Source organism: Ranitomeya imitator, chromosome 2, assembly GCF_032444005.1.
Source record: "Ranitomeya imitator isolate aRanImi1 chromosome 2, aRanImi1.pri, whole genome shotgun sequence".
In the NCBI taxonomy this organism is placed as follows: Eukaryota; Metazoa; Chordata; class Amphibia; order Anura; family Dendrobatidae; genus Ranitomeya; species Ranitomeya imitator.
This window is the reverse complement of record NC_091283.1, coordinates 586,825,588-586,843,545: the sequence shown is the minus strand read 5'-3', so window position 1 is coordinate 586,843,545 and position 17,958 is coordinate 586,825,588. Positions and strand designations below refer to the sequence as shown.

At 48.0% G+C, this 17,958-nt stretch overlaps 1 protein-coding gene across 1 annotated transcript in view; it reads left to right on the top strand.

Moving 5' to 3' along the window:
- The first annotated feature begins 5,199 nt into the window (after positions 1-5,199).
- The window catches only part of SRC (SRC proto-oncogene, non-receptor tyrosine kinase), a 52,619-nt gene continuing 39,860 nt past the window's right edge, over positions 5,200-17,958 (top strand). The window contains exon 1 of the mRNA XM_069752285.1: positions 5,200-5,806. The gene's annotated coding sequence lies outside the window, so the exon portion shown is untranslated. The remainder of the gene's footprint in view (positions 5,807-17,958) is intronic.

The window sequence follows — 17,958 nt, the reverse complement described above, 5'->3', positions numbered from 1 at the left end:
TGTCACATGACTTAGGCCAAACCAGATCTCCACTTTGCACTGACGAGGGGCAGTACCCCGAAACACAGTGTCTGCAAATTGAGATTCTGGTTTGGCTATTATCCTAAGTCATGTGACAAGGCTCGGTAAAGGGTCGACATTGACTGTTAGGATTGCTACTTCCAATAGGTGGCACTAGAGTTCTAGTCCTCTTCCTCTCTGAAGAGACAATTTGCATATTGTATTGAATACCCGATGCGTTAGGCTAAGTTCACACTTTGCGGATTCCACTGCGGATTTTTCCGCAGCAGAATTCCAAAATCCGCAGTGAAAACCCGTCGCGGTTTTTACTGCGGATTTGTCGCGGTTTTTACTGCGGTTTCTTCTGCGGATTTTCATCTGCAGTTTCCTATTGGAGCAGGTGAAAATCCACAGAAAAGTGACACGCTGCGGAATGTAATCCGCTGCGTTTCCGCGCGTTTTTTTCCGCAGCATGTGCACAGCGTTTTTTGTTTCCCATAGGTTTACATTGTACTGTAAACTCATGGGAAACTGCTGCAGATCCGCAGCGGTCAAATCCGCTGAAGATCCGCAGCAAAATCCGCAAAGTGTGAACATAGCCTTAGAATCGGGCCACAATCTAGTATATATATATATATATATATTGTAGCATGGCTAAAGGGTGTGTAGTCGATGGGAGGTATGTGCCACATAAGTGCCTTGTTGCTGTAATGTAGCCCGGAATATTGCGTTGTTTTATATAACCATATGTTTGTGTTTCAGGACCTGTGGTGATGTCAGACCACATGGCTAATCATGTGATAGATTACTGGGTGTGGTTAGTCCTATATAAGACTGGCTAATCCTTAAGGCTATGTTCACACCTTGCGTCGGGTCCCTGCGGGTTCTCCCGCAGCGGATTTGATAAATCTGCAGGGCAAAACAACTGCGGTTCTCCCTGCAGATTTATCGCGGTTTGTTCCGCGTTTTCCGCTGCGGGTTTCCGCCTATACTATTGATGCTGCATATGCAGCAATATGCAGCATCAATAGTAATGTTAAAAATAATAAAAATTGGTTATACTCACCCTCTGATGTCCGGATCTCCTGGGCGCTGCACCCGGCGGTCCGGTTCCTAAGATGCTGTGGGAGAAGGACCCTTCATGACGTCACGGTCATGTGACCGCGACGTCACCGCAGGTCCTGGTCGCACAGCAACTCTGACCGGACGGCCGCGTGCAGCACCCAGGAGCTCCGGACATCAGAGGGTGAGTATAACCAGATTTTTTATTTTTTAACCCCAAATATGGTTCCCAGGGCCTGGAGGAGAGTCTCCTCTCCTCCACCCCGGGTACCACCCGCACATTATCCGCTTACTTCCCGCAACGTGGGCACAGCCCCATGCGGGAAGTAAGCGGTTCAATGTATTCCTATGGGTGCAGAATCGCAGCGATTCTGCACAAAGAAGTGACATGCTGCGGGTTGTAAACCGCTGCGTTCCCGCGCGGTTTTTCCCGCAGCATGTGCACAGCGGTTTGCGGTTTCCATAGGGTTTACATGTTACTGTAAACGCTATGGAAACTGCTGCGGACCCGCAGCATCAAAATCGCGGCGGTTCCGCGGTAAAAACCGCTAAGTGTGAATATAGCCTTACACAGGAGATATGTGTGGAGGTGAAACCCTCCTGGGTGTGTTCGGCTTCAGGACTGAGCCGGATGAACTGGACACTTGTTTTCCTTTGCCTGAACCAAAGGCTATTTTGCTTTCTGTTGTTTTGCCACATGGTTTATGAAGCAATAAACCCAGTGAACTTTAAAGGAACACGTCTCCTGTGTGTCAGCCGTCGCAGCTGAGTGAGTGAAATCGCTACAATATATATATATATATATATATATATATATATATATATATATATATATATATATATATATAATAGTCATTTTTTACATTTTAAAAATTACAAAATGAAAATGTGCCAATGGAAACGTTTGTGCACGCTGCATGGTTAGTACTCTATTCAGTAGCACCCTCTTTTCAAGCATAACAGCTTCTAAACGCTTTTTATAGCCAGCCAAGAGTCATTCAATTCTTGTTTGAAAGATTTTCATTCATTCGGAAAATTCTTCCAGTTCTGTGAGATTCCTGGGTCGTCTTGCATTCACTGCTGTTTTGAGATCTAGCAACAGATTTCAATGATGTTCAGATCAGAGGACTGTGAGGGCCATTGGAAAACCTTCAGCTTGCAGCTTTTGAGGTAGTTTATTGTGAATTTTGATGTGTGTTTAGGATCATTATTTATTTGTAGAAGCCATCCTCCTTTCAACATCAGCTTTTTTACAGATGGTATTATGTTTGCATCAAGAATTTGTCGAAATTTTTGACACCATTCTTCCCTCTTACTCGAGAAATGTTCCCCATGCCATAGGCTGCAACACAACCCCGAAGCATGATTGATCCACCCCCATGCCTTATGATTTTTTTCTCCACATATACCTTTGATCATTGTGGACAAAGAGTTCTATTTTAACCTCATCAGTCTACAGGACTTTTCCAAAATGCATCAGGCTTGTTTAGATGTTCTTTTGCATACTTCTGATGCTGAATTTTATGGTGAAGACGCAGGAGAGGTTTTCTTCTGATGACTCTCCATGAAGGCCATATTTGTGCAGGTGTCTCTGAAAAGTAGAACAATGTAGCACAACTTCAGAGTCTGCTAAATCAGGGGTGTCAAACTGCATTCCTCGAGGGCTGCAAACAGGTCATGTTTTCAGGATTTCCTTGTACTGCACAGGTGATAATTTAATCACCTACACACATAATGATTGCAGCACCTTGTGCAATGCTAAGGATATCTTGAAAACACACATGGTTTGTGGCCCTCGAGGAATGCAGTTTGACACCCCTGTGCTAAATCTTTCTGAAGGTCTTTTGCATTCAAACAGGGGTTCTGATTTGTCTTTTTTTTTTGGGGGGGGGGGGCAAGCATTTAGATCAAGAAGGGGTTGTTCTAGCAGTGGACAACCCCTTTAAGGGAACCTAATCATTAGATCTAAGTTGTATGAAATGGCTATCGGCTTTTTAGGTGAAACGAATGGCCGTTTGTTTTGACCAACAATCGACCTACGAATATTTGTAATCATTCAAAAGTCTAGTTGGCTGTGTTGGATTCTTCGGACTGATAATCTGCAATGGCTGCATTATTAGCAACAAAAATCCAGCAAGTCCCGATGTGATCTGGAATGAGTTTGGGGCCAAACAATCGTTTATGGCCAATTTTCATCTACGGTGTATGAGGGTCTTAGAGGTGGTACTGTCTTTGTTACCCATAGCAACCAATCAGTAGCTGCTTTAATTTTACCAGCGTTATTTCAAAAAGGAAAGCTCCTTTATAATTGGTTGCTATGGGTAACACAGACAGTTTTTCTTTTAGACAGATTTGATAAATGAGGCCCATCGTCTGCAAAATATGACAATATAAGCAAGATGAATGTGAGCTAAATGTGGTCCGGGGAGTGGACTACCTACATGATTCTACCTCATGACTGCAATTCCTTTCTCTATGTCATGTGTCAGCGCTGCATGTTATGTGTAATGGCCATGTGTGCATCCATACTAGGCGGATATGTCACTATCAATGGATCATGCAAATTGCCTCTTCTGAGAAAAAGAGGACTTAAACTCTATAGCGCCACCTGTTGGAAGTAGCGATCCTACAAGTCACAATCAACCCTTTAAACGAGTCGATATGACTTAGGATAAAAGCCAAATTAGTATCTCAATTCGCAGACACGGTGTTTCGGGCTGTTGGCCCTCATCAGTGCGAAGCATGAGAACTAATTTGGCTAGGTGAGAGGCTCTGGACTGGGGTCTAAGGGGTATCGTTTCTCCTTATGGAGAGTGACATACCATCTCATATCAATGGATCAACACTCCTATTCATTAGGATAGAATGAGAAGAACAGGGAAGAGAGGCTGGGAGGGAGGAGGACAAGGAGGGCTGCACACCAGGGAGGAGGACAAGGAGGGCTGCACACCAGGGAGGAGGACAAGGAGGGCTGCACACCAGGGAGGAGGACAAGGAGGGCTGCACACCAGGGAGGAGGGCAAGGAGGGCTGCACACCAGGGAGGAGGGCAAGGAGGGCTGCACACCACGGAGGAGGTCTGCTCTCCAGGGAGGAAGAGTAGGAGAGCTGCACACCAGGGAGAAAGAGGAGGGCTGCCACCAGGGAGGAGGAGAAGGAGGATTGCCACCAGGGAGGAGGAGGAGGGCTGCACACCAGGGAGGAGGTCTGCACTCCAGGGAGGAAGAGTAGGAGAGCTGCACACCAGGGAGAAAGAGGAGGGCTGCCACCAGGGAGGAGGACTGCCACCAGGGAGGAGGAGGAAGGCTGCACACCAGGGAGAAAGAGGAGGGCTGCCACCAGGGAGGAGAAGGAGGACTGCCACCAGGGAGGAGGTCTGCACTCCAGGGAGGAGGAGAAGGAGGGCTGCACACCAGGAAGGACAAGGAGGGATGAACATTAGGGTGGAGGAGGAGGGCAAGCACAGCAGGGGGGAGAAGAAGGGCTGCAAGTACAAGTAGGAGGAGGGCTGCACACTAGGGAAGGAGAAGGAGTGCTGAACACTAGGGCGGAGGAGGGCGGCACACCAAGGAGGAGCAGAAGGAGGGCTGCATTATCAGGCAGGACGGGAAGGAGGAGGAAGGCTGCACACCAGGGAGGAGGTCTGCAATCCAGGGAGGAAGAGTAGGAGAGCTGCACACCAGGGAGAAAGAGGAGGGCTGCCACCAGGGAGGAGAAGGAGGACTGCCACCAGGGAGGAGGAGGAGGGCTGCACACCAGGGAGAAAGAGGAGGGCTGCAACCAGGGAGGAGGAGAAGGAGGACTGCCACCAGGGAGGAGGGCTGCACACCAGGGAGGAGGTCTGCACTCCAGGGAGGAAGAGTAGGAGAGCTGCACACCAGGGAGAAAGAGAAGGGCTGCACACCAGGGAGGAGGTCTGCACTCCAGGGAGGAGGAGAAGGAGAGCTGCACACCAGGGAGAAAGAGGAGGGCTGCACACCAGGGAGGAGGTCTGCACTCCAGGGAGGAGGAGAAGGAGAGCTGCACACCATGGAGAAAGAGGAGGGCTGCACACCAGGGAGGAGGTCTGCACTCCAGGGAGGAGGAGAAGGAGAGCTGCACACCAGGGAGAAAGAGGAGGTCTACACTCCAGGGAGGAGGAGAAGGAGGGCTGCACACCAGGAAGGACAAGGAGGGATGAACATTAGGGTGGAGGAGGAGGGCAAGCACAGCAGGGAGGAGAAGAAGGGCTGCAAGTACAAGTGGCTGCACACTAGGGAAGGAGAAGGAGTGCTGAACACTAGGGCGGAGGAGGGCGGCACACCAAGGAGGAGCAGAAGGAGGGCTGCATTATCAGGCAGGACGGGAAGGAGGAGGAAGGCTGCACAATAGGGAGGAACAGGCCAACATAAAGAAAGGACTGGATACGAGGAGAGGCGGGGACGAGTCTGAATGACACGCAGTGCAGGAGATGACCACCAGGGGGCGCAGGAGACACTGAGTCATGCACACACATGGAGGGACGGACTGGCTCATCTCCGCCTCCCGGGGGTGGCTTGAATGCAGTCGGTCGGTAGGAGGGAGTCATCACCGGCCGGGCGTGAACCTCAATCGAAGGAGAGGCACAAACTTCTCGGCCGGAGCATAAGGGGCTCAATGGGAAAGTGATAAGAACGCAGGCGCAGACTGAACCCGTGGAAGCTCCCCTCGCCCCCCTCTATTTGAGGGGGGTCCCCGGAGACTACCCCCTTGTGGGACACAACAAGGTGAGCACTGGGGGTCAGTGGTGGGCGGCTCTGGGTGGGGGCTGCGGTCTGTGCATCCTTGTGTGTGTGCTGTGTATTGTAGTCATTGATGAGGGGCTCAGCACAGGGCAGGGTGGGATTCTCATGTTCCGGTGTGCACTTAGTCACAGGGGCTACATGGATGGCCTCACCTGTACACATGGGCACAGGCGTGAGGACACTTGATGCCCATTGTATGGTGATGGCAGCCTGCAGCTCCCAGGCCGTGCCAGGAGCCCTATAGGTGTGAGCCATGTGCTTCTATAAGGCTAGGGACTCGCCGGCTTTGGCCACTATATATAAACACAATGGCAGTGAATGCTCCTTTCAAATCGATGGCGGTCACCAAAAACCCCAAAAGTGCTGGATCTCGCCCACATTTCCTACCATTGGTTGTGATGCCAGCAGCGTCATATTGAGACTGTCACGCGGCCATAGACTACTATGGGCAAAAACTGCAGAAAGCCCCTTTATAGGCCAAGCCATGTACCCACCTAATGTGTATGGGGGCCTGCGCTGTCTAGTGAGCGCTCGGGAAAATCGAGCGTCTATGTATGTGCAAAAAGTGGTCTCGCCCCAGTCTGCCCAGGGCTGAAAAACCAGTAAAGTGAGATTTTACCAAAATCCCCCACACATTGCCCCAAAGTATCCTCTTGGTAATTAGCGTGCTGTTTTTAGAGCTGCAGCTTGGCAACTCTATGTGCGGATCAATGCAAGGGTGAAATCTGCCCCAAAATCTGCATGAATTTACAGCAAAATCCGCAACAGACTTTTGCTTCTCGCCCCTTTTGCTTCTCCATAGAAGTGCAGAATTTGTGATTTATTATTATTGCACCTAAGTTGATGTCACTTGTCCCAGTGCGTGCGACTTCCTCACGTGAGACAGAAATGCGTGACCTGTTGCACCTAGAGACGCACAATATAGTGTCTTTCACAGCACTGGTGGGATACATAGGATAAATCATCCGCCATTCCTGATGTCAGCGCCATTTATCTCTGATGTACAGTCTTTCACGCTCCATCTCTGTAGAAGAGCTGACAATCCGCTTGTAGGCTTTCCCCCATTTCCGTGTGCTAACCTGCAGTTCACGTTTCTGCCAAACTTCTTAATCTTTAGGTCTATGGATATTATCTAGGCCAAAACATTCAGTGTACCACCTCCCCCTCCGCGCCGTGTTCCCGGCAGGTTGCGGCTTGTCTTCTCTCTGGAAGTATTGCACATAGCTCTCCTGTTCTCCTAGCTGCAGGGCACGGCGGGGGATGTCTGAGACTACCTCGAGATCTTAGACGTTCATATACCATGCCTGCGGACCAGTGACTACTGCGGTATGTGGTCTGTAAAGACCGTCCGATGTAAGGGGCTACTTATTTATTACTATATGCCATGTTTGTGTCATTCTCTATATCGCCATCAGCTTCTGTAGCGTATCACAATACTATGGTAGCACTTTGTAAGTTACAAAAGGCAAAGTGATGTACACGAGCAATGGGTTACGAGGTCTGTCTATATCCATACTGTCCTTGTGACCTTCTTATCTCATTGCACCAGGAAAACCACAAACCTTTCTTTTTTTTTTTTTTTTCTTTCAATAGGTTTTCCCGTAAATACAGTAAAAAATTCTGGACCAATTTCTTGGCAGGATGATGAACTCTGAATAAAATAGTATTTTTTTTTTTTTTATTAACATGATTTTTCCGTATTTATTTGAATAGGTGAAAAATGCTGAAATAATTGACACGCTCCAGATATGAAAGTGCTTCAAATATGCAAGGAAAAAAAATAAGCAGCGTGTGCACGAGCTTTCAGAGATCTCATTGGCTTTGCCGGACCAGGGCTGTGGAGTCGGTAAGCCAAACCTCCGACTCCTCAATTTCTCCGACTCCACAGCCCTGGCTGGGACAGTAAATTGCAGCAGTTTTCGTGCAGACATTTCTGCTGCAAATACTTAAAAGGGAACCTGTCACTTGAAAAAACACTTAACCTGCAGATATGGGGTTAATTTCCTCCCAGCAGTTGGGCTCTAACTTTATTCAACTCGGCAGTGTTCCGGTTTCAGTCCCGGGGACAGTGACGGCCAGGTTCAGTCGCTAGTCTGCGTATAGAGAGCGGTGGCTGTAACCACTCCTCCGGCCCTGACTGACGGCTCACTCATCATTAGAGCTGGCTGTCAGTCAGTGCCAGAGGCCAGTTCCAGCTGCCGCTCTCTCTACAGAGTGTTGGCTTGGCTATACCTGGGTCATTGCCACCCCCATGACTAAAACCTGAACGTTGCCAGTAGGAATAAAGTTAATTTCCTCCTGGTAGCTGGACATTCAGTGAGGCGGATGCGCAGCTCTAGAACGCTACCTGCAGATTAGTGTGTTTTTTCACCTGACCAGTTCCCTTTAACGTGTGGACATACAGATATTGTGCCAAGCACGGTCTAATAGGGGTAAGTGTATGATTGCTTTCAAATAGGGGTTTGAAGGTTCCATGTGGTTTAATCGCATTTTACATAAAAAATAGTGCAGTGTTATTTCTGGAGTCAAAATGATATAATCCTCTACTATAGGGTCAGTTGGTTGCCATTGCGATCTGTACATTGGATCTGCCACAGCATTACTACATCACATCGTGGCTCGGGAGATCTATTCCCCTTTTTTTTAAATTTAATAGTAATGTTTTATTTATCTCTTTTGTGGAGATCCAATTTTCCTTTTTGCATGAGTGACATTGGATCTCCTCATGAAGTGATTGGGGCCATCTGAGGATTTGTGGTGCCAATATTAGCCAGACGTGCCATGGCTTCCTGCATTCCACATTTAAAATGAAAAATGTCAAATGATAGCAGTAGTGGATGGAAGCTGGATTTTTCCATAACTTGAGGCATCAGTCTCGCTTCTTGGAACATAGTGGAGAGCAGTATATGAAACTACCTAAGGCTGGTTTCACACGTCAGTGTCTCCGGTACGTGAGGTGAGTTTCCTCACGTACCGGAGACACTGACACATGTAGACGAATTAAAATCAATGCATCTGTGCAGATGTCATTGATTTTTTTGCGGACCGTGTCTCCGTGTGCCAAACACGGAGACATGTCAGTGTTCGTGGGAGCGCACGTATTACACGGACTCATTAAAGTCAATGGGTCCGTGTAAAACACGTACCGCACACGGATGTAGTCCTTGTGCAGTCCGTGTGCCATGCAGGAGACAGCGCTCCAGTAAGCGCTGTCCCCTGCGTTTGCTGCAGAGAAGATATGAATAATCCATTTTTTTTTTAAGTTTATAGTGTATAAAATAAAGGTCCATGTCCCCCCCCGCCGTTCTGAAAATACACAGCTCCCTCGTTGGCTGTCGCAGCGTCCTGTCCTGGCCGCACCTTCTACTGTATGCGGTCACGTGGGGCCGCCGATTACAGTCATGAATATACGGCTCCACCTCCCATAGGGGTGGAGCCGCATATTCATTACTGTAAATGAGCGGGGGGGGGGGGGTGGGGACATGGACCTTTATTTTATACATGATAAACTTAAAAAAAAAAATGGATTATTCATATCTTCTCTGCAGCAAACGCTGCTGCACAGAAGATATGAATCGCGGTTTCAGCACGATGCAGGGGACAGCGCTAAATTTTAGCGCTGTCTCCTGCATGCTCCGTGTGGTACCCAGTGGGCACACGGGCGGTGCACGTGTGCCACACTGATGTGCCACATAAACGCAGGGGCACACGGACACGGATAATTCCGGTACCGGAAAAAAATCTGGACGTGTGGGACTGCCCTAAGATGGTGCTGAAGGCTAGGCTTTGTCTATAAGGCCTCCTTCACACATCCTAGTTTCCAGTACATTTGGTATCCGTTTTTTTACATACCACACGTACGCATTATAGCCTCTGGGACTGCTCACACGTCCATTTGTGTTTTTCCTGGCAGCACGGGTGACAAGGGCCAATACAAGTCTTTGGGTCAGTGAAAAACATGCACAGAACATTGATGGTGTCTGTGTACCGTTCGTGGTTAACATTACAAAATATGAGGAGCTTTGTAATTCTTATCAATGTACCAGTTTCTTCACGTATGTGTCTTATATGCCCGTGTGAAGGAGGCTTGGGCCACATTCACACACTGAGTATTTGAGGTTTTTTACCTCAGTATCTGTAAGCCAAAACATGGTGGAACAATCAGAGGAAAAGTCTAATAGAAACGCATCACCACTTCTGTATTTATCACCCACTCCTGGTTTTGGCTTACACATACTGAGGTAAAAAACTGAATATGTCCACAGGATAATAGAACAGAGCAGCCTAAAGACACGACTCCATAGAATCCACACTCCCTTGTAAAGACTGTACAGTTTGCACTGCACTCTGTCAGATCAGCGATCTGACTTACAGCACTGCAGGCTTACCAAGCGCCTGCTCTAAGCAGGCACTTGGTAAGCCACCTCCCTCCCTGCAGGACTCGGATGCCGCGGCCATTTTGGATCCGGGGCTGCTGCAGGGAGGAAGGTAAGAGACCCTTGCAGCAACGCGATCACATCGCGTTGCTGCGGGGGTCTCAGGGAAGCCCGCAAGGAGCCCCCTCCCTGCGCGATGCTTCCCTATATCGCCGGCACGCCGCGATCATGTTTGATCGCGGTGTGCCGGGGGTTAAAGTGCCGGGGGTGGTCCGTGACCGCTCCTGGCACATAGTGCCGGATGTCAGCTGCGATAGTCAGCTGACACTTGGCCGCGCTCACGGGGGATCGCTCTGGACGTACTATTCCGTCCTTGGGAAGTAATGCCCACCCCATATGGACGGAATAGTACGTCCAATGGCATAAAGGGGTTAATGTAGGTTGTCTGGATCTGCAGTAATTGGGAACAATCTGTGTATAGTTGTGGCCAAAAGTTTTGAGACTGACACAAATTTTGATTCTTGCAAAGTTTACTGACTCATTGTGTTTAGACTTTTTTACTTCAAATGTTTCTATGGTTACTGAAGTACATTTATAAGCATTTCAAACATATTTAAAGGGAACCTGTCAGCAGGATTGTACACTACCCTACAGAGAGTGTCAGGTTGGCACCGTTATACTCAGAGGCGTATCTAGGGTTTCTGGCACCCGGGGCAAGAATTCATTTTTGGCGCCCCAACTCTCGAGCCGTTCTCCTTTTCTTCATCTTTTCCAGACCCCATGATGAGTTTTCTCATCCACAGCCGTTTCTGCAGACTTCCATCTTCTCCGCTCTTTTGCAGAAAATCTCCACATGATGCCTTTAAAGATACAAGTGTCATGAAAATGCCCCTGTATAAAAAAAAAAAAAAAAAAAAAAAATGCCCCTCACTATTTGGCTGCACAAAATATGACCCCCACACTATCCCTCTTATGGTACATGCTCTTCACACTGACCTCCCCTTTCCATACCGGCACCCATGTTCACACTGTCCTTTCACACTATGTCCCCCCTATAGGGCCCAGTATTTATACTCTCTCATCACACTCCCCCCCCCCCCCCCCCTTCCTCCTTGGTATACTGTCTCCTCCTGGCTGTGCCCTTACACTGTCCCCCCCCATGCTACGCATGCACACATCCCAACACGCTCACTCCCCATACTCTGTCCACATACATTTTTCACATTGCTTCTCATACTGTGTCTGCATACATTCCCCCTGTTTGCTCCCCAAACTGTCTGCACCCATCCCCCATACTGTTTCCTCATATATGCCCCCCATTCCCCCTTTGCTCTTCATTTTGTGTCCTCAAATCTCCCCCACACATTAAATCCCCCATCCCCACTCCAAATATCACCCCACACATTAAACACCCCCCCATCCCCATGACAAATCTCCCCCCACACACATTCAATCCCCCATCTCCTCACATTCTCCCCACACACAATAAATCCCCCCATCTCCACTCACATTAAATCCCTTCCCCACAATAAATCCCCCCATCTCTACTCATATTAAATCTCCCCCATCCAATAATAAATCCCCCCCCATCCCCACTCACATTAAATCCCCCATCTCCACTCACATTAAATATCCCCCATCCAATAATAAATCCCCCCCCCCGTTCCCACTCACATTAAATTCCCTCCCCTGCACCTTCGGTGTCTTCAGCTCCACTGGAGCACTTACCACCGATCTGCGTCTCAGTTGCTCTGCAGCGCGGGTGAGTGACGTCAGCAGTGTGATCACATGACCTGATCACACTGCTGGCGTCACTCTGACCCGGCAGTCAGAGCTTCAGTTGTACTCGCATCTCGACTCAGATGCAGTACAATTGAACACTGGGAGCCGGCGCGCTGCAGCTTCTCTGTGCCGGCTGTCAGCTTGATAGTCGGCACAGAGAACAGCTGACTCCCAGTGCGAGGGGCGGCAGAATGCAGCCGCAGGGGGAGACACTGCGGACCGCCGCATTAAGCGGCCCGACTGCGAATGGGGAACATGCCTCGGGACCCCCCCCCCCCCAGATACGCCACTGGTTATACTGATTAAACAACAGCCACGGGATCATTTTAATCTTTATTTCCAGGTCATCCACCTGACAGCACCATGGAGCTTGTCTTCTTATCCACAGTGGGACAGGAAACCACGAGTATAAAAGGACCCTCCCCCTACCAACCGTCAGTGTTTTCCTGTCCCACTGTGGATAGGAACTACGAGACTCCCGACAGGCTCCATTTTGGGGGGTGTGGATCGGGGGGGTTTAGGCCCTTAGTACCCTTCCCACCGCAAGATCCCTGTGTGCTGAAACCCGACACAGGGTCCCTCAGCTTACCCAGTGCAGCGCTGCTCCTGGGATCGATGGTCGTTTCCTCCTGTGGGGGCTCTCGACTGCGCGTGCCGCCCAAGCCTGCTCCGGTCCGGGCCGCCTCCGTGAGTTGTTACATGCGGTCCCGGAGTACAGCCAGCGTCACTGGAATGCTGCACGCTGCAGCCCGGTGTATCACTTCCGGGTTGCGGTCAGCGGTGGGCGGGGTCGGCGTCTCCGTCGCTTCTGAAGGAGAGTCATTTCCGGGGCATGTTGGCGAGCGCAGAGTGCTCCAACGCCAGGATCAAGCAGAGGATTTAAGGTACAGGGGGTAGGGATGTCTCCAATCCTGGACATAGTCCGAAATGGAGGATGCCGCCAGGATGGAGACAGAAAGCCAGGCACATGTAAGTCCCCTAAAGAGGGCAACCCCCTAATCTCTACCACCTAGTAATAAATGCACCTTCTAAAATGGGGCTGGTTCTGTTTTTATAGGTAGCTCCTGCCTCCACGGATAAGGGTGGTAGCCTACCTAAGAAATTGAGATATCTTAGTCGTTCCGTATCTAGACGATTTTTTGGTGGTAGCGGACTCGGTAAATCAACTCAGAACCAACTGTGAGTTTTTAATTTCCACGCTGCAGAATTTGGGGTGGATCGTAAATTGGGCAAAATCCGATCTAGTACCCAAACAGAGAATAAAATTTCTCGGAGTCATACTAGACTCGTGTGAGAATGTCTTTTCTGCCGGAAGAAAAACTGTGCGGCATAGTAAACAGGATTCGTCAATTCACAAAGAACAGAGTTTCCATCAGAGAAGCCATGAAGATCCTGGGACTGATGACGGCCTGCGTAAATTGGCGTCAATTTAATTCCCGACGGCTTCAGCAGGCGATTCTCTCATCCTGGGACAGAAGACAGGGGTCGTTGGACAAAGTAATACGGCTGCCATCCCAGGTGAAGACTTCGTTACGTTGGTGGACAGATCCCAAGAATCTGAGGCAAGGAGTGGCCTGGAATCGTGTTCCCGAAGTTATAATCACCACGGACGCAAGTCAACAAGGCTGGGGAGGTCACATCCAGGGAAGGTATTACCAGGGTCAGTGGACCCGGGAAAATGGCAGACAATCCTCAAATTTCAGAGAACTGCTCGCAGTCTGGAAGGTTCTATCTTCAGCGCAGGCCTTGGTAAGGAACAAACATGTGAAAGTACTCTCGGACAACACAACAGCAGTTGCTTTCCTTCGACATCAAGGTGGTCCGAGACACATGGCTCTGCAGCAGTTGGCAGAACGAATCTTCAGATGGGCAGAAGGGACGGTACTCTCGGTCTCAGCGGTACATTTAGAAGGTTCCAGAAACCAAGTGGCGGATTTCCTGAGCAGGAGGACAGTTCTATCGACGGAATGGGAGCTAAACAACAAGGTTTTCAAAGACTTATGCCAGCGTTGGGGGAACCAAGAGGTGGACATCTTTGCGACCAGACGAAATGCAAAGGTCAGCGTATTTTACTCACTGAACCCTCAGGAGAATCCGGCTGGAGTCAATGCCTTCTCCCAATCATGGAACAGAGGCCTGTTGTATGCATTCCCTCCGCTTGCACTAATACCAAGAACTCTCAGGAAAATTGCAGAAGACAGAGCCAAAGTCCTACTTGTAGTACCGTTCTGGCCAAAGAGGAGTTGGTTTCCCTTATTGAAGAAGATGTCAAGGGAGGAACCAGTTATTCTTCCACGAAGAACAGATCTATTCTTCCAAGGTCCCATTCTCCACCAGAGTCCAGAAAGTCTTCAATTATCAGCTTGGATCCTGAACGGCAAGTTCTAAGAGCAAAGGGTTTATCGGATGAAGTAATTTTCACATTAAAAGCAAGCAGGAAGGCAGTAACCTCTTCCATCTATACCAAAATTTGGAAAAAATTCTGCAGCTATTGTGGAGAAACGACAGTCGATACTGACCATCCTAATGTACCTAAAATCCTTGATTTTTTTTTTTTTTTTTTTTTTACAAGCGGGGTTTAAAGCAGGTCTTAGGCCCAGTACTTTAAGGGTACAAGTAGCGGCCCTTAGTGTCTTTTATGACTGCACTTTATCGGCCCACCCCTAGATTAATCGGTTTTCCAGGGCAGTTGCAAGATTAAAACCGTTAATAAGGAAAACTGTCCCACCATGGGACTTAAATTTTAGTTCTTAATGAACTATGTAAACATCAGTTTGACTCGGGGGATAATTTAGACATAGGTAAATTGTCCCTAAAAACGGCCTTTCTTGTGGCCATCACTTCGGCGAAGAGACTGGGGGAGCTTCAGGCCCTCTCTATTCAGGATCCTTATTTACAGGTCTATAATGACAGACTGGTTTTGAAACTAGATCCAGCTTTTCTTCCGAAAGTGGTCTCTGATTCAAATATGAATCAGGAGGTCGTACTCCCTTCCTTTTTTCAGTCGCCAAAAAATCAAAAAGAGACTCTTTACCATAATCTAGATGTTAGAGAAGCGGTTCTTAAATATCTAGAGGTTACGGCACCCTGGAGGATAGATAATAATCTTTTTGTTCAGTTTAGAGGCCCAAATAAGGGTAAGAAGGCATCTAAATCCACGATCGCGAGATGAATTAGGTCCACAATAATTTCGGCCTATAAAGCGGGGAGGGGGGAAATCCTCCGGGATGTATCGAAGCACACTCGTCCAGATCAATGGCAGCCTCATGGGCAGAAAAAGGTGGGGCTTCAGCAGATCAAATTTGTAACGCTGCTTCCTGGACTAATCTTAATACTTTTTCCAAACATTATAAACTAGACGTAATGTCAATGCAATTAGGGTTTGGCAGGAAGGTACTCCAGGCAGTATTCCCACCCTAAGAAGTAGTCTACTTTGGTACTTCTCCATGGTGCTGTCAGGTGGATGACCTGGAAAACGGTAGTTAGTCTTACCGGTAATAGTATTTCCAGGAATGCAGCCTGACAGCACTGTTAGTTCCCTTCCCATGCTAAATTACTAAAAACTAATGTGATGTAAACATTTGTATCTTGTGTTGTGTTTAAATAAAATATTCCTTTTGGCATCCATCCAGATGTGGTACTTTGGAAAATCACTGACGGTTGGTAGGGGGAGGGTCCTTTTATACTTGTGGTTTCCTGTCCCACTGTGGATAAGAAGACAACATCCATGGTGCTGTCAGGATGGATTCCTGGAAATACTATTACCGGTAAGACTAACTACCGTTTTTCAGTTTTGAGCTGATATACCCGTGTCCCGGGGCGGCTTGTGGGGGGGTCTTCATGTGGTGCTCTGATTAGGTATTCATGTGTATGGCTTCTGACAGGTCACTGATCCCTCACTGACCTGCTCCCTAGTTTACATAATGAATATCTGTACAGACTATTAAAAAACCCTTCTTGGGGCAGGCACCAGCTGTGTCACCGGCGCTGCAGCATAATCACGTGTAATGTGTATATAATTATTATGGTTGAGGTTGTCCTGATATTTAAAAAAAAAAAAAAAATAAAAAATCTATTTGAAAATGGCGCCTGTCGTGCCTGCGCAGTAGCAGCTTTTTTTCTCTAGCAACCTTTTTTTGTTTTGGGGGGCCTTATATGACAGAAAATATCCAAAAGTGACACCATTCTAAAAACTACACTCCTTTAAAACCACATTGAAGAAGTTAACCCTTCAGGTGCTTCACAGGAATTAAGGCAAGGGAACTTGCTTTTTTTTTGGGGGGGAACATTTTACGCAACATTTTGGATCACAGTTATCCGGCACTCTATGCTGAGCACTTGGGATTTCCATCTAAATCTGCGGCTTTAAGTCTCCTCATCTCGACATGCTTAACATGTCACTCTCCGCAAGGAGAAACTATATTTCTTGGATCCCCATCTAAATCTCTGAATGACATGATTCAGATGAATCTCCTGAGATATCTATTCACTATAGTGAGGCAGCAGTATTACTCTGGACTCTTTCTGGCCTCTGTTCAGCAGTGTCCTTCTTTTCAGAGGTGCACAAAACTGTGGCCGACTGCACTTTTATGCAATCCTAAAAAGACAGACACCGCTGGATCACAGGTCCTACGGCATCCACAGTGCCTCATCTGCCTCACTATAGGAAATCTTTTGCTGTGTATTTCAGAGATTTACGTGGAAACCCTGGTGTAAGCACTCAGCGTAGTGCGCAGGATACATGTGAGCTGAGCCTGATCTTTAGGAGGCAGAAGGAACCAATCAACAGCAGGTGAAGAATTGTTTTTATTTCTTTACGCTGTTCCTTGTGCGGTATAAGTGATTAAACGGCTTTATTCTTTGGGTTGGTGTGATTGCAGCGATACCAGATTTATATTGGTTTTTATCTTTAGCTGCTGTCACACACTAAAAGACGCTTTTGCAGAAACATGTTTTTGAAATCCATAGAAGAAAGAAGGTAACAGCACTCACCGATCCTTGAAATTGGTAATCCTTTATTCAAGCACTTAAAAAACCTTCATGGCTCGGGGGTGAGCTATGAAGAGTGTGCAGGTACCGACGACGGCCATTTCACGCCCGATATGGCGCTTCCACGGGTCAGTGGAAGCGCCATATCGGGCGCGAAATGGCCATCGTATATTTTTTCCAAATTTCTGCTGAACATGTGAGGGCTTGTTTTTTGCAGGACAATTTGACGTTCTTATTGGTACCTTTTTTGGGTATATGACATTGATTGCTTTCTATTCCAGTTTTTTTAGAGGCAGAATAAACAAAAAACAGCAATTCAGGAGTACTTGGTCGGGGCTTTTTTTGCATCAATGCGGCATGCCATGGAGGCGATCAGCCGGTGGCACTGCTGAGGTGTTATGGAAGCCCAGGTTGCTTTGATAGCAGCCTTCAGCTTGTCTACATTGTTGGGTCTGGTGTCTCTCATCTTCCTCTTGACAATAACCCACAGATTCTCTATGGGGTTAAGGTCAGGTGAGTTTGCTGGCCAATCAAGCACAGTGATACTGTTGTTTTAAAACCAGGTATTGGTATGTTTGGCAGTGTGGACAGGTGCCAAGTCTTGCTGGAGAATTACATTTCCATCTTCAAAAAGCTTGTCGGCAGAGGGAAGCATGAAGTGCTCTAAAATTTCCTGGTAGACAGCTGCGCTGACTTTGGTCTTGATAAAACACATTGGGCCTACACCAGCAGATGACATGGCTTCTCAAACCATCACAGATTGTGGAAACTTCACACTAGACCTCAAGCAGCTTGGATTATGTCCTCTCCACTCTTCCTCCAGACTCTGGGACCTTGATTTCCAAATGAAATGCAAATTTACTTTCATCTGAAAACACCTTGCGCAACAGTCCAGTTCTTTTTCTCCTTGGCCTAGGTAAGACGCTTCTGGCGTTGTCTATTGGTCATGAGTGGCTTGACACAAGGAATGCGACACTTGTAGCCCAT